Raw genomic sequence first — 13,308 nt, 5'->3', positions numbered from 1 at the left:
AGCGATGGCCTTTCCCTGGCCACTTGAAAAGTGGATCCAAGGGGGATATATGTGAGGACGCCTTAAGGTTTCTCCCAGTACCCTGAAGACAGAAGCCAATGTAGCAGTGATTTTCCCACAAACCAAGTATTGATACCCTGAAGCTCTGCATGATTTAGAGACTGCCCTGGCAAAGGACAAAGGGTACAAAATGCAATGGCCATTGTCTCTGCCACTAATAAAATTATGAACATGCAGGAGCTGTAATAATAAAGGATTTAAATTGACAAGGGGGGTCCTGGGAGTCTCTCTGCCAGACATTAGTCCTGGTTACGAGAGACTTACCCAGAGTCTTTAGCTCACTATCTTTCACAGAGAAGAAATATCCCAAACATATCAGTCTTTGTCCTGCCCTGGGGCAGTCCAGCACCGAAATGTTAGGCAATTCTCCTCTGAGCAAGAGTACCAACAGCATCCCAATAAAGGATGTGACACAAAAGGAAGATTCATTTAATTATTTCTAACTGTATAAAGACGTGTATGTACTGATTGCTACAAGGGTGCTGCTGGAGACCCCCCAGCATCTAATGTATTCTGGTTTTCTGGAAAGTGAAATACAGGTTTGGCTAGCACCTAATGCAATACTTAAAGAATATTTTGAACAATACATAATTTATTCAAGACGGCGGTGCCCGTTTGCATTAGTATCTTCCCTAAGGATGTTAGAGCTGTATTGTAACTGAACGCTCCATTCAGAAATATGTTACTGGGTCCTGCATGTCATGTATGTTGCTGTTAACGTACATGAAATGTGGGACACTGCAACCTCTTTGTAAATAGAGAAATCTGATAAAGTACAGCTCCATTTTCTGAGTGCGTAGTATTTTTTTTAAAATATACTGTCAGTATCGGATGGCAATATGTTTAAGGAAACAATAACATACCAGGATTGACAGGTGTCTGCACTCTGCTGGCCGCTGTTAACCAGGCCTACTGAAAGGGGAACTCTGGGGAATGCGCTGAAACACATACACATCCCACTAGACCTGTAGGGAGAGATCCTTAGTTTACATAATCCAACTCCAAGCATGTACATACTTCACCCCGACTTCCTCCTTTCATTAGCAGGCTGGCTGGCTAACTATTCAAAACAGGGCCAAATTCAAATTTCTCCTACTAGTGCATATATCCTTCCACGGTAAGGCACTGCCATGTCTATCATGCGAAGATTCTTCCTTTACCCCTGCTACTAATAACAAGTTGGCAGTGAGGCTGACACCACACAGTGTTCAGAGCCTTTCATCAAAGAGCTGCCCCCGCTTGCTTGCATCAGGTTGCACTGTCAATACTTAGAATTGTTTCAAGTGTTTGTAATTCCGATTGTTGTCTACAGTACATCCCCCCTGAAGAATTTCCAGTGAATAATTCTCTTGAACTATGGGAATGAAACATGTCGGGTCTCTCTGACTGTGAGATAACTGTCACGGTTTTAATTAGGCATTAAAAGCTGCTGTCTACTGAGAAGCAATAATAGGATCTTAATATTAATGTAATAGATCCATAATTAGACATCAGATTTGTATTCATACTTAAGATGCTAATGTTATATATTGTGTATTTTTTATGTATTGTTTAGTATACAATTGGATGTGTGTGTAATATTATTCACAACCTTTAATGAGAAATATTGATTACTTTAATTGCTTTGCTGCTTTTCTCTCTATTAAAGGTGCATGTGTTCCTTTTTAAGTTTAACACAGAACCCCTTTAGTTCTATCTTTGGTGTTTTGTTTTCTTTCCTGACTTTTTTATATATTTTTTTAGATTTTTTCACCTGAGGTTTGTTTTGTTGCTCTACATATATGAATTACTGTGGTCGTAATGCTGGTTGTATATATCTGAAAAAAACTTTTTAATATGGAATGAATTTTGTAATAAAGTATATATATACTTTTTCAATGATGGTTGTGAGTGCAGTCTGTTGCAACTGAGGACGGTAGTTCGTTAGGTATCCAAACCATTGCTTTTGGATCCTTAAGGGCGAGGACCTGAGAGGAGCTAAGACCTTTTGTTTGTAATAATACGAGTTCAATTGGGCATTGTCCTATGCCTCTTTTCATAAAAAAAATCCAGTCCTTTGTTTGTTCTTTGACTGCCATGTCTATCATCTTCAATCAGCCACTTGCAAATGCCTTTGCAGCCTTCGCTCTGTCTCCTCCACCACCCTTGAGGCACCTTGCCCACCCTGTGTTTCCTCTCGCTTCTGCTCTTTCACTCTTCTTGCTTCGCTTACTCCCTCCATTCTACAGTTCGAAACACAGTCCACATTGATGTCTTAAAAAATAAATTGAAAGTCCACCTCCTCGCTTCTGAGATATCCTCTTGATTCACCTATCCAGCCTTACTACTAACACCTTCCCTCACCACTAACCACACTCTTCCCTCTCTTTTCTCTACCATACTAGCACTGAATAGTTTGAGGTCACAGCTATTGCCCAATATACCCCTTCTCAAAACCGGTCATCATGCCACTCAAACTCTCCCCAGTATAAAAGGCTCACTGCCTCCAGTTTATCTGCTATTTTACCTTTTGTGCCCAAAGGAGCTTGTTTCCCTGTATGTACGGATTGCCATTTGGTAAGGGTGTAGGAGCTCTGGCTTTTTAAAATTTGTATTGGTTTAATAAAATGATGCAAGTAATTCCATCTCTGAAAGGGTGATCTGCTGATCAGATTCCTCAAGTGTCCAGTCAACTGGTCGAAAAAAAACTGGTCGACTGCAATTTGGTCGACGCAATTTGGTCGAAAACCAAATGGTCGAATTTTTTTTTTTATGTATATATTTATTTTTCGGGTTTTCGTTTAGTAAAAAAAGGGGTTTTTAGAGAAAAAAAGGGGGTTGGGGGGGACCCCCCCAAAAAAATGAAAAAAAAGGGTTAAAATAAAAAAATAAAAATCCGACCATTTGGTTTTCGATCAAATTGGTTCGACCATTTGTCTGGTCGACCAATTTGTTTCGACCAAATGTCTGGCAACCGATTCCTCATTCATAAGGTCCATTCCAAGACCATAGTGTGTACTTGCTCCCCGCTGCATCAGTAGCCTGATCTGCAGCACCTGCTCTACCAGTGGCACAGAGCAGGTTCAGAGGTCACAGGTGCCCGTTTGACAGCTGCAGCGACAGCCAAGTCTCTGCAGCACAGCGGCTGCATTAAAGATCTCTGCACCAGAACCCTCTAATTATGACTACCTCTTGGTGGCAGAATAATCTTTAAATATAAGACATACCTTAGTTATGGTGGATGGTATTCTCAAAGTTATTACAGCCACAGCAATGTGATATATCATGTATCAGCCCTCTGAGCCCTGTCTTAGCTGTGGAAGGATTATGTATATTGTCTTGTTCTCCCTTTTATAAGGCTTGCCATGAAATATGTGGCTTCTTGGTTTTTTGCGCCCCTACTAACCTGCTCAACAATTCACTTTCTACACGATATGATGATGCTGCTTCAAATGGTCCCATTTCTGCTTCTAGGTTTCCTGATGTATTCGATGCGTTAGGATTTGCGCCAAGGAGTCCCGCTCTAATTTTGCTGCCGTACGGCCCACTGTAATTTTGCTACACTCTGATTTTGCTCCTGTGTATCCCAAAGTAATTTTTCCCTTCTGTGATTGCACTTCCAGGATGTCAGCTGCAATTCCGCTCCTAGGTGTTACTATTGGTGTTGGGTCATGGTGTAACCCCTAGTTCGAGTCAGCAGGTGACTCTACAGCGGTTCATGTGGGGTGCTGGTGTCAAGGGGCTGATTGAAGCCTAGCAGGTGACGGGCTCAGCGAGTGCACGATGTAGTGTTGAATGGGCTCAAGATACAGGCACTTCGTTGAAGGAATGTCGAAAAGTAGCACCGTCCGGATCCCGCAGCACTGAAGGCAGCTCAACATCAGTTCAACCGGCAGAACGGGGAGCCTTGGCTGATCTGGTCCTCCAGATGGTGTGAGACCACTTCAGTGGTTCAAGGACAGGATGAGTCAGTTCAGAGTCTGCTCTCACAGCTTCAGGAGATTCGGTTGCAGAGTGGCAGGTCCTGGTCCACAGCAAGAGTCACCACCAATGTGCCCTGGGGTGGATAGTGGAAGAGCTTTCCTATGCCTTGGACTGCTCCTCCTCGGTCGTTCAGGGCTTTGAAAAGTAAAACTCTTCCAAAGAGATCCAATGAATCCTTTAAGTGTTGTTTCAGAGTTAATCAATGAAGTGGTGCAAGACAGGTTTTCTTAAAGATAAAAGTGCACAGATGATTGGACTAACGCTAGCCTGCTTTAGTGTTTCAATCCCTGTCCTTAATTAAGATAAATGCACTTTTCCCTTTTGACATCACACTCAATGTCCTTTGTGCTAAAGGAGTTAGAGGGGACAGGAAGGAGAATAGAGGTAGAAAGAAAAGAGATGGCAGAATCTTTATTCGTCTGTACAGTGCTCCCCCTGCCTACACTAACTGCTTCTTCCCTTCTCAATAAGATCAAAGGCCTTTTGAAATGCAGCACCCTGGTGTTAAGCCAAGTCTTTTGTTAATGGGTGTGCCTTTTGATTCCAGTTCCCAGGCCAGAGCAACGGTCTTCTGGGAAGGGTGTTACCTACCCTTACAAAGGAACAAAGAGAGGCACTCCACCAAGGCTGCAGTCTTCACAGGAGTCGCAAGGTCCAGCCTGTCTGGGTACAATACACATAGCAGTGCATGAAAAGGTGTAACAGGGCAAAACATGGTTTTGTCATTGCATTCCTACTGCTGGCCTCTGCAGATGGCTCCCATTTCACTTTTTGCTTTGCCACTGCTATCCCTGTATCTCACTCTTAAATATACTATTGGGCATGGTGCAAGAAGCATTGGGAAATTGGCAGAGGACAGAAGGGGGCTCAATGGCGACTCAACTCGTTACCATAAAGGAAATGCTTTGAGAACCATGAACTGTTTGGCTCATAGAGAGTGCATACAGACAAGACAAGGGACATCCCTGCTGGGCAAAGAGCAGTGTGTCAGGCGATCTGGACAGAGGCGGAAAACCTGTTTCTCAAGCATGGGGTCTGGCATGGATTCACATGCTCATTAATATTTCCCGGCGTCAGGCCGGGAATCCTCGGTAAAGAAAAAATCAGTTTAGTTTCTGATCTGTCTTTTTCAGTAGTAACCAATCACTGGTCTCTGGGTCATACTGCCCCCAGCCAATGACTGGCCTCTCCCTAAGCCCCGCCTCTGGCAGCCATCCTCAGATTTTTACCGCACGCTCAAGTGCTGGGAGTCCTTGTGTTTAGCTCTCAAGCTTTTGCTGCGTTTTCGCACTTTTTCAAGGAGAATTTCTCATTTTCCGGTCAAATAGAGCCTCAAGCTCCACCGTCTCTACATCTGAGTAACAGGGATCCGTGTCAGATTTTTCTACGCCCCTCAAGGGTGAAGATTTCATCGAGTTACGCTTCTTGGAGGAGTCCAGAAGTTTCTGCGGCCTACCCGAACATGGCCCAGGAGAAAGGAAGCTCGACGCCCGGAAAGCTGTTCAGGGTTTGCCCTGGATGCCAGCTGCAGAATGTGTTTGAGGACGAGCACTCAAAATGTTTCTACTGCCTTCATGAGGACAAAACGCACGTGGAGAAGGACTGTGCGTTTTGCAGGAACATGTCGGAACGGACCATCAGTGACCGACACCTTCGTCTCTCCAACTGGCTGGAAGGAAAGAGCCCGTCAGGTAAGAAGAAGAAGTCGTCTGAGCGGTCTTCTAAGTCCTGTGAGGGCGCCCCGGCGACGGGGGCCCAACAGAAGGCAAAACACCACGAGTCCGCGGGCACCGGGAGCACCGAACGGTCGGGCTCCTCGGCTGCCAGGCAGGGCGCACCCTCTCCAGCGCCATCAACCACAAGCCAACGCTCTGGCTCAGGGAAGAGGAAGGCCGAGAACCCGGCGAAGTTTCTGGAGAGGCCCCGGTCGAGCTCGAAGGATCCGGCCGAGGGGGAGCGAGGCAGTGACCCTCCCCCCCCAAGGTGAAGGCCACAGGCCCACACAAGGTGGTAAAGGCCTTGAATCACCCAGTCCAGGCCTCTATCGAGGAAGTCGCGGTGGCCCTGTCGCAGCCTGTGGAGGCTACACCAGAGGAGGCGACCTCAGGGCCCAGAGTCTCCCTGCCTCCGCGGAGGGAAGCCTCTTTCAGACCCATCGAAAAGACCCCCATGAAGACCCTGGCGGAAAAAGAGGGGGGGGGGCGTTGGCCATTGTGGACACGGACACAGCATCCGAGGAGGAGCTGGTAGAAGTCTTAGAGGGCCTCGGCGAGGCCGTCGAAGAGGCCTGTTCCCACGGGAGGGATCCCGATGAAGGTGACGACGAGAGCGACGGCGGCACCGGCGAGGATCCTAGTCACCCGTCGCTTCTGGAGCTGCAGGATAATTCGGCGGCCATTTTGTTGGCGATACAATCCTTATGTTCGGAGATAAGGATGAGATTGCCCTTACCACCAACGGAGGATCCAGAACCAGACTTGATGGAGGAGCCAGAGCCAGGCCCGGCGGGAAGCCCCCCGAACAAGAGAAGACAGATCCATCCAGCCCCGCCTTTTCAGCCCTCGCGGCCTACTCAACCTTTGCCCACGTCCCCCGTCCCTGGGGATGACACGGGAACAGACACGGCCACGACGGGTACGACGGGACGGAGCTCCCATCACCCCCAGCCCGGGCCTCCCCACCCGACGAGATTGGATCTTTCCATGCAATGATCGCCAGGGCTTCCAAGCTTTTTCAGCTCTGCCCCGAAGAGAAGAAGGAGGAAAGTTTCCTTTACCAGCGGCACGAGGCCAAGAGGAAAACAGTCCTCACTGTGCCTCTGCTGGATGACATCTGGGACGAGGGTCTCACCCTTCTCAAGAACCCGTCTACGACGCCTGCCAAGAGGGATCGGTACGAGAAGAAGTACCGGGTCCCTGACGCGGCCCCTTTGTGCCTTAGGGCGCAACCGACCCCTGACTCGGTCGTCTCAGCGGCGGCCAAGAAGAAAGCGGGGGGGGGGGGCATCGGCCTCAACGTCAACTTCCCCGCCGGACGGCGAAGGAAAGAAGCTGGACGCGATCGTGGCCCGCTACGACAGGGAGTTATGGTACAAGATCGCCCCCCGGTTGGACTACCTAGCGGATGACAAGTGGGCCGAGGCCCTGGAGATCTTGCAAGAAGGCGAAGTGGCGTCAGACCACGCCATTAAGGTGGCAACGGACATTGCCGACACCGGTTTCTGCCAGCTAGGCAACGGCGTTTGCCTTAGACGACGAGAGTGGCTCAAGGCGACGGATTTCCGCCAGGACGTACAAGCCAAGGTTTTGGGCATGCCGTTAGACGGGAACAATATGTTTGGGAAAACAGTGGATGAGTCCCTCCAAGCCATCAAGGCGGACACGGAGACAGCTAAGGCCCTAGGCATTCTCCGGCAAAGAAGGCGGTCCTTTCGGAGCACCGGAGGCAAGCAGGGTGCCTCCAAGGGATTCGGCGGTGGCTCCTCTACCTACCGCCAAGCGGCACGCTCTTCGTCATAGGAAGCCTATAGAGGACGAAGCAAGTCGGGTGGACCCCGCCGTCGTCGCCAGGGAGGCGTCAAGGCATCCTCCAAGCAAGATTGAACCGACAGCGATGTCGGGCCCCCACAGGAGCACCCCGGTGGGAGGCCGGCTGGTGAAGTTCGTCAGCATGTGGGAGTCCATCTCCACCGACTGTTGGGTGCTGGACGCCCTGGCCCAGGGGCACGCCCTCGAATTTAAAAAAAGTGCCCCCGCATTCCACCCATGACCTGGAAGGAAAATCACGTCCCTCAACTGCTATTGGAGGTAAGGGCGATGCTCAAAAAAGGTGCCATGGAGATCGTCCCGAAGAGGCTCCGGGGCTCCGGGGCTCCGGAGTATACTTAAGGTACTTCCTCGTGAAAAAGAAGACAGGAGGATGGCGCCCCATCCTGGACGTGCGACGACTGAACAAGTACATCAAGGCACGGAAGTTACGGATGATCACCCTCCAGCACGTGCTGGGACAGCCGGAGGGGGGCGATTTTCTGTCGTCGTTGGATTTGGAGGATGCGTACTTCCACATCCCCATTCTAAAAGGATGCCGAAAGTTCCTCAGGTTTGTGGTCCAAGGACGGCACTACCAGTTCAAGGCCCACCCGTTCGGATTGAAGTCGGCACCCAGGGTGTTCACCAAGTTCCTCGCACCGGTGGCGGCGCGGCTGTGCCTGCAGGGGATCCACGTCTACCCCTACCTGGACGACTGGCTCATTCGAGCAACAACAAGGGAGCTCGCCGTAGATCACACAGCGAAGACCGTCCAGTTGCTCATGGACCTGGGATTCTCCATCAACTTTCCCAAATCCCACTTGGGCCCGTCGCAAGTTGCACTGTTTCTGGGAGCCAAGCTCGACACAGTGGCGCCTCTGGCCTTGCCATCGTAGGAAAGGACGAAGGCCATCCTGGGCAAGGTGCAGCGTCTGCTGGCCACAGACGTGGCCAGGGTGAGGTCCATCAAGTCCCTCCTCGGGATGATGTCCTCCTGCATATATCTCGTGCTCCTGTGCAGGCTTCGGATGCGTCCTCTGCAAGTGTTCCTCGACGCCCGCTGGATCCAAGCGACGGGCAGCTTCGAGGACAGGATGCTGCTCAATGAGACCTTCCGATGAGCGATCCGGTGGTGGGGCACCCGCGCTCATCTGACGGCGGGCACAGACTTTCAGACCCCATCTCCCCAGATAACGGTGACGACAGATGCCTCCCTGGAAGGGTGGGGTGCGCACACCGGAAAACTTCACGCGAGAGGCCTTTGGCTCCTGGCGGAGAAGCCGCTCCACATCAACATCCTGGAGCTCTGTGCAGTGTTCTGGGCCCTCAGGTCCTTTCTCCCGTCCCTCAAGGGCAAGGTGGTGAGAATCTTCACCGACAACACCACCACGATGTTCTACATCCGGAAGCAGGGAGGAACCAGATCTCCAGCCCTCTCCAAGGAAGCCTAGGATCTGTGGCATTGGGCCATCGCCCAAGGGATGTTTCTGGTGCCATTTCATCTGGCAGGGATAAAGAACACCTTCGCCGACTCACTCAGGATCAAGTGGATCGACTCTTCCGATGATGGGGAAAACCGCAGATCGACCTGTTCGCGACGGCGGCGAACTCCAAGTGCCAGAGGTTTGCCAGCAGGTTTCCCCAGCAGAAGAGCATGGGCGATGCTTTCTCGTTCCCCTGGGATGGCCTGTTCCTATATGCATTCCCTCCGTTGCCGTTGCTGCTCCGACTCGTCAACCAGCTCAAGAGGTCCCGGTGCAGGATGATCCTCGTCGCACCGGTGTGGCCGAGGCAGATCTAGTTCCCGGACCTTCTGGACTTGTCAGCGTCCCCACCAGTCAAGCTGCCGACAGACGCGGATCTTCTCTCCAGAGAAGGAGGCGCCATACTTCATCATGACCCGAAGTCGCTGAACTTGCAGGCCTGGCTCCTGCAACACTAGAGTTTGTAGGGTACGATATCTCGGCTGACTGCAGAGAGGTTCTTGCAAAGGCCAGGGCGTCCTCAACTCTCAAGTGCTACGGACATAAGTGGAAGAGGTTCTCTGTCTGGTGCCGTGCACAGAAGATTAACCCTCTACGGATTACGGCCCCTCAAGTGCTGCCGTACTTACTGTCGCTGGCCACGGCTGGACTGGCTCACGCCTCCATCAAGATGCATCTGGCTGCGATCTCCCGATACACCAGAACCACAGGACGGGCGTCCTTGTGGTCCCATCGCCTGGTGAAGGAATTTATGAAGGGACTGTTCCGATCGTTCCCGCTGGTGAAAGCCCCTGCCCCGGTGCTGACCAGGCTCATGCGGGCGCCATTCTAGCCCCTGCATTGGGCACCGTTGAAGTTCGTGTCGTGGAAGACTGCGTTTCTTGTGGCCATCACCTCTGCACGACGAGTGGGAGAGATCCAGGCCCTATCTTGCAAGCCTCCATACTTGACTTTTCACGACACGAGGGTGGTGCTGAGGACGCACCCCTCCTTTATGCCCAAGGTGCCGTCGGACTTCCACCTCAACGAGCCCTTGGTGTTACCAGTTTTCTTCCCGTCGCCTTCGTCGCTGGCCGAGAGCACTTTGCACTCGCTGGATGTGGCTAGAGCGCTGAAGTTCTACATGGACCGCACAAAGAGTTTTCGGAAGATATCACAGCTATTTGTGAACTTTGGACCTGTGAACCAAGGGAAGGCTCTCTCGAAGGCTTCCATTTCCAGATGGCTTTCCGGTTGCATCATGCACTGTCATCGGTTGGCAAACCGGCCGTTGCCTGGCCGTCCGAGAGCCCATTCGACCAGAGCTATCGCTGCTACCACAGCGTTCTTGTCTGGTGTGCCCCTGCTGGACATCGGCAGGGCTGCTACGTGGAGGTCGATGCACACCTTCGCGAGATTTTACTGTGTCGACCGGGATTCCAGGGAGGAGTCCAGGGTCGGCCAAGCAGTGCTGCGCAACCTGTTCGCCTAAGGTGAGCCTGGTGAGGAGGTAAGAATTGCTTAATGTTGAGTTGTTGATGTAATGCTTAATGTTGAGCCTTTGCCACCTCCCGTTGGTTGTGCATGTGCATACTGCTATGTATTCTTATATTCATGAGCATGTGAATCCATGCCAGACCCCATGCTGGAGAAGGAACAAGTTACTTACCTGTAACTGTTGTTCTCCAGCATGGGTCCGGCATGGATTCACATGCAAACCCTCCCTCCTACCCCTCTGCGGCTCTTCACTTGGTCATACTGCCACTTTGCATGCTACCAAATCTGAGGATGGCTGCCAGAGGCGGGGCTTATGGAGAGGGCAGTCATTGGCTGGGGGCAGTATGACCCAGAGATCAGTGATTGGTTACTACTGAGAAAGACAGATCAGAAACGAAACTGATACTGATTTTTTCTTTACCGAGGATTCCCGGCCTGATGACGGGGAATATTCATGAGCATGTGAATCCATGCCAGACCCATGTTGGAGAACAACAGTTACAGGTAAGTAACTTGTTCCTTATTTCTGGCATACATTTTACCCTAATGCCTCCAAAAGGCATCATACCCCTCTCTGACAGCACACACAGTCACAAGTCAAAATGGAATCCCCACCCAGCCCCCTTACCTCGTTCTAGGGCAACACCATAATATAGCTTTCAAAATGTAGCGTAAACTCTTCATGGGGTTCTCGTCTGTTGGGCAAATGAGGGTGCCTCTGCTGCAGATGAAGAGGCACATGTTGGCAGTGAAAGAAAAGGTGTTCTGCAAGTTAGGATTAAAAGTAACCATGTCTAAGACTGAAAATTATATCAGAAATCAGAAAAGTGATTTGTTTGGCCGCAGGCAAGTGATGTGAAGGTTGCCTACATCCATCGGGTGGAGATAGTCACAGGCTTAGGTACTGTGGGGAATCAAGAGTTAAGGAGACTGAATAAAGGTGAACAAGGTAAACAAATACTCCTGGGTCAAAGAGAAGGGGGATTGGAGGAATGCCTTGCTGGCCCGAATACCAAGAGGGGTTTACCTGCCTCAACAAAACTAAGGTCTCTGTCAGTGTCATGAACCGAGGCTTCCTCCCCCAACTCCTCACCTGGATCTTCTGGGAAGGATTCTTTAGGGTTGGCCTCGGGCTTCTTCTGATCCTTTCTCCTTGAGGGAGTCTTATCCTTTGGAGTTCGGACCTTCTTATCGTGTAGGTAGAGTCTGGCCCCTCCGGAGGCCACATTGGCAGAGATGTAACTCTGACCTCGGGGATCCCCAGAGGGCCAGTCCTAATTTCCAGGGAAAAAGCACAAATGCAGAAAAAACCCTGTTTCCGGATGGGTTCAGATGGGGGGTAGTCGGTTCCTCTCAATCGAAAAGGAAGGCGTAGCTTCTCCACACCAAAGAGGAATACTTGTAGAATAGAAGTCAGATTCCTCAATTGTTCTGACTGCTGGGAGTATAAACTGCATAGAACTCCCGAAGTTCTCCTAATAGAATGCAGATAAGAGTAAAGGATATAAGGTGAAAAAGGCAACACCACGTGACATTATGACAAAAAGAATATCCTAAACAGTTTAGGCAAGGCTGACCGAAAAGAAAAATAGAAAAGTATACAGATCTAGTCTGTTGAGTAAAGGCAAAGTTTCCCAGGGTGAGGTCAGAGCAACAGGGACCCAAACCTGTGAAGGGCTAGGCAGCGCTAATAGAAGTAAGGATACCGGCACCTACAGTACAAAATAAATTTACAAAAAGGATAAACTGAGTGGCGAAAGGAACAGGAGCAAATAGGACTAACTAAAGGCAAAAGCACTGAACAGGCGGCGCCGAGACACCAGGAGTGGAAAGATGAAGAATTATAAGGCGGGAGAGAAAATAGAGCAAGCAAACAAAAGAGGCACGGCAGGTAGGAGGAGGGTGACTAGAGCAGGAATCAAGGCGGTAAGTAGATTCGCTGAAGGCACAGAAGGATCCAAGAGGAAACTCCAACACACGAACCGAGCGTTGACAAACAGATACAACACACCGGCTTGTGGGAGGAGCCAGCCTCTTAAAGGTACGGCGGCCATCTTGGGTGAGGACTGGAGCGCGCGCTGATCATAGCCTCCAGTGCTTCCACAATCTCCAGTTCCTGACAGTCAGGATGTCAAAAATGAGTCATTCGTCCTGTGTCCAAAAACCTAATATGCCCCTCAGTCAACTTAAAACATATAACAGGAGAAGAATGGCTCCCGGCTGGTCCTCTGCAGCCTTTTTCTTTAGTTCCAAAAGAAAGTTTTTGTGAAACGGAGTGCTCCAAAATAACATTTCCAACACCAAATGTATTCCAAAATTAAAGTTCCATGATAATCAAAGGGTTGCCTTCCTTTCCCTTGTATCATCAATTTTCCTTTTATATAGTTTCAGTTGGACTCCACAGTCTTGATTTACTGTTCTACCCAGTTCGGTATGTGTCTGTTATTTTCACAGGTTCTTTGTGTTCCACATTGGCTCACAGCCTTGGTTTACTCTCCTGTCAAGGTCTATGTGCCTGCTTAACATATCTAGTATACTTGGTTCACTAACCTGCCTAAAAGTATTTATTCATTTTCCCAAAAAGCTGGCCTGAGGAATAAGGTTTATATGAATTTGTCACATAGGCACTGGGGTATAGTTTGCCTATTTGTGATTTCTTTTTTCTGGTAAGGTGGGTTTACTTTCCCACTTGACTTAACCAGTCACTTCCCAGTCACAATGGTGCAGTTCATCTCAAGTTCTTGTCCTTTTATTAATTAATTCACCTCTGCAGGGTCACTGTCCTCTTCTATCTCCAG

The 13,308-nt window shown here is 49.9% G+C and overlaps 1 protein-coding gene across 1 annotated transcript in view; it reads left to right on the top strand.

Annotated features, from left to right (window-relative positions):
* STIM2 (stromal interaction molecule 2) overlaps positions 1 to 13,308 on the top strand; it is a 904,595-nt gene that overhangs the window by 523,516 nt on the left and 367,771 nt on the right. The window lies entirely within an intron of this gene.

The sequence above is a fragment of the Ambystoma mexicanum genome, chromosome 6q (genome assembly GCF_040938575.1).
Source record: "Ambystoma mexicanum isolate Mex_15411 chromosome 6q, UKY_AmexF1_1, whole genome shotgun sequence".
Lineage (NCBI taxonomy): Eukaryota > Metazoa > Chordata > Amphibia > Caudata > Ambystomatidae > Ambystoma > Ambystoma mexicanum.
Note: the sequence above shows the minus strand (reverse complement) of the source record. Positions and strands in the feature narration are given on the sequence as shown.